Here is a 4,499-nt window from a genome sequence, read left to right on the forward strand (position 1 = left end):
AACGAGTATGGAAAATGCAGCTTCACAAAGATATGTGGATCTGAACATAGTTAGAATCCGAAGAGCCTGATGTGAGTCAGAGGGTAAACAGGAAGGTACCTGACCCAGAACGTCTCAAGATACAATCCTTTGAAAACTTCCTCAGCTGTGGAGTTGAAATCTAACTCAAAAAACTCCTTATGGACTTCTGAGGTATCACCTACATCACACTGAAATGGGTTTCTTTTAAATTTCCAAACTTCACGTTTCTTATCTATATCTGGAAAGTGTCTGATAGATTCTGCTTTCAAGTCAGTCAGGTGAGTGATTATTTGTTTCTCAAATTCAAATTCAAGGTGTTTGTTAATGAGAGCAGAATCCAACTTACTAAAACAGGCTGTATTTCCATTCTGAACTCAACATTTCCAGAGGTTGAGTTTGGCCAAAAATGCTCGAATGATGTCGTGGTGCATGATGATGTTGATGTTTTTCCCCTGTAGCTACAATAATTAAATAGATATTAACAAACTCCTCATCTTGATCATAAAAAAACATGATTATTAAGAAACAAGTAAACGAGATTATAAATACTCTTATACCATAACCAAATAATGATTCGAAGTACCACCGGCTTCTGTTAAAATACTAACAGAACTCAAAACTTTTGAGTAATGAATGGAGCAACACATGCTTGTTCACATTTCACTACTAAACTTCATTAAATAAAAGAACTGAGCTAAACATACCTCAATGGGCTCAACTGAAGAAATGTGGAAGAGAAGTTATTATCACAGAATTGTGGGGGAGGCGACTAATTCTGGACTTGTGATGGGCCGGCCACTGGTAACACATAAGGACATTTAAATTCAATAATTACAGAAAATGGTAATCCTAGTAGACTGTCAGAACATAGAAAACTAAAGTTAATACTGTCAAGGCGATACTTTTGTATTTTTTCATAATAATTTTAATAGCGGCCCATACTCTTGGATAAATGGAATGCAGAGTCGGGACCATTGTGTATGAACCAATTTTTTTATAATAAAGATAAATGCCTACCATTTTCCAGGCTCGTTCTCCCAGGTTGAGAACCACTGGTCTAATCCATAGTTTTTGAGGTTGCTGAGATGAATAGTGACACTCCCGATGCCCTTCAAGTCCAAGTTCAGCCCCAATAGGAAAGTGGGGTGGGAAGGGGTGAAACATAAAATTTTAAATTGACAGATATTAGTGTCTAATCTTCAGTTTTCAAGGTCCCTAAGATGAACAGTGACACTCCTGATGTCCTTTAAGTCCAAATTCAGTCCTGATAGGAAGGCTGGGCGGTGAGACGCGATGAAAAATAAAATGTAAAAAATGCTAGGCAATGTAATTGAAACAAATATCTTAACAGGAGAGAGAGAGAGAGAGAGAGAGAGAGAGAGAGAGAGGGAGAGAGAGGGGATTGAGACAGAGAGAGTTTAGAGGTTGTCATTCGTGTTGGGAGGAGAGAGAGAGAGAGAGAGAGAGAGAGAGAGAGAGAGAGAGAGAGTATATATATTGTTATATATATATATATATATATATATATATATATATATATATATATATATATATATATATATATATATATATGCATATATATATATATATATATATATATATATATATATATATATATATATATATATATATATATATATATATATATATATATATATATATATATATATATATATATATATATATATAGAGATAGTTTATCGGTTGTCATTCATAGTTTTCCTGGACATACTGGTCTGGTCAGCTGTTATATATATATATATATATATATATATATATATATATATATATATATATATATATATATATATATATATATATATATATATATATATATATATATATATATAATATTAAACGAGGGTAAGCATTTAACTTTGGAGAAACTACAATAATTTAACCTAGTAAATCTTTCGCATCCCAAGCACTGACTTCAGTTATCCGTTTATTATTTGAAATTATTTGTTTTTATTAAGAAAGAAAGAGTGATAAGTAAACGGAAGAAAGAGAGGAAGAAAGAAATGATGAAAGAAAGACAGGAAACATGATTTATCACTGATTTTCTTAATTCAACAACTAAGAATATTCACTTATAACCTGTATTTTACCTATACGAATGAAAACAATATTAAACTTACAGGGAAGATTCACCTACAAGTTCATTTCAGGGCCGTGTCTAATAGATTTTCGTCGATAAAATCTTACCAAAGCATCGGATATGGATTGTATTTTGGAAATAGCTATTTGAAGCCACAGCCTAATTGGCAAAACTATGCAGGGATGTCTAATGTTGATAACTAAGGCACTTATCAGAGTAAACCAAAGAAATTTAAATGGAAACTTAGCTAAATCTAGCAGGGTCGTAGATAGAGGCTAGTAAAACGTTATTACTGAAGGCCCTCCCACTCATTGATACTGTAGTATGACGTACTTTACCAGACACCCCTCCCATATACTTTATGAATGAAGACTCAGATCTTGGTAGTAGTAGTAATAGTAGTAGTATACGGAATTCTTATATTGTTTCACACACTCAAGCACCTACCCTACATCCTCTCTCTCTCCTATTTTCGAGTCATTACTCTAAGTACAGTACAATAAGGGGAATGGGCATCTAATGAGAATATTAATTATGTAATACAGTTCCATGGCGCAATTCACGTTTCCTTTAACTTGAAATACACACAAAGGCTTACAGTAACACTCTTTGTGAAAACAACCATTGTTACCCTGGAGTTCCGGTTCACATGTACCTGCTAGTCCTGCTAAATGAATGTAACATAACGCAAGTATTCTAGCCTTAACTTCCTTAATGCGTGATCAGTCCCATAATAAATCCACAGAGCTTTGTATAACACACTACTCTCCCTTCATTATTTTATTTGTGTGCCTCTGCGTCACTTAGGTTGTTTCTATACGCTTGATTCATTTACTTGAAACTGACACTAATGTTTGTTGTAGGGTTGTTGAGTGGTTATCAGCGAGTCTATACATTCCGGTTTTATCTATTTATTGATTTTTTTATAGATTTGAAGTTAATAATGTTTTCAGTTTCCAGTTATTTTGATTATTTCATTTTACATCGTTTATTATATATATATATATATATATATATATATATATATATATATATATATATATATATATATATATATATATATATATATATATATATATTTCATTTAATCAAAGCTACATTGTAGTACTGAATGATACTCGTAACTCATAGCCCAAACACTTGGGCTACCCTAAATTTTATAATCCACTAATCCATTGATTATACTGAACTTTATTGAAATAAAAAAAAATATTAAATAAAAAAACATTGTAATATAAAATCATGTAAAAGGATATGCTGTTGAATCAGGGTCTTGCGCTTTGAGCAGACCATAAATGAAGAACTTGCGACGGAAATAGAGAGAAAAAAAAAATCGATAACAATCGCATATCCAACTCAGGGTATTGTCTATTGAACAAGAGGGTCAAATATCAGTGTTTCTCTGATCATTATCATACTACTGGGAACCCTGCTATTACATCTGATGTCATAGTTTACGTCACAACTAGCCTCTCTCTGGGTGCTTATTAAATTTGGCTAAGTCTCCCTTTAAATTTTCTTGATTTACTCTGATAAGTGGCGTAATTATCCACACTAGACATCGCTGCATATTTTTGCCAATTAGGCCGTGGCTTCAAATAGCTATTTCCGAAATACGATCCATATCCGATGCTTTGCAAAGATTTTATCGACGAAAATCTATTAGACACGGCCCTGAAATGCACAGTAGAAGACTTTCTTAACTTAAGCGAATGGGCCACGAATTTTGCTAAAAATGTTGCAAATTTTGCACTTTTCCGAATAATATTTTACAAAACACAAAAATATGCATAAAATGCTGAAAATGGGAGAAGATTTTGCAAAAATTACCTTAAATTTTCTTACATGAACCTACTTCCTTCTTGCTGTTTCAGATTCCTCTCTCTCTCCCCTGAAGAAACCACGAAGTATAAAAATTCCAACTACCTAAAATTAGAAGAGATAGTGATAGCTAGAAAAGAATATACATACCAAGGTTGTGGCATAAATCACTGTTTTTATTATTTGAAGCTAAAGACGAGTTTGTTTTTTGAAAAATATATTCCTACTGTAGGATGTGATGGCTGACTCTTTATCCAATAACATTTATACGATAAGACACAGGAATACGAGAACCCTCAAGCTAAGATAGAAATAAGATAAAATAAAATTAAAATATAAATAAAAATCTCCAAAAGTCGCGTATTCACTATCTGAGTATTCCTTTTGCATCTGTTTGATGTCGACTATTCATAGATCTTGAATAAGGGTTGGAGGCCTTCGTTCTAATTCTGTCTTCTACGAAGATTTTAACAGTTGTGCATGACAAAGGGAGGGTAGGAAAAAGGGAATCTCGAGAGAGAGAGAGAGAGAGAGAGAGAGAGATTATATAGAGAGAGAG

Source organism: Macrobrachium rosenbergii, chromosome 31, assembly GCF_040412425.1.
Source record: "Macrobrachium rosenbergii isolate ZJJX-2024 chromosome 31, ASM4041242v1, whole genome shotgun sequence".
Lineage (NCBI taxonomy): Eukaryota > Metazoa > Arthropoda > Malacostraca > Decapoda > Palaemonidae > Macrobrachium > Macrobrachium rosenbergii.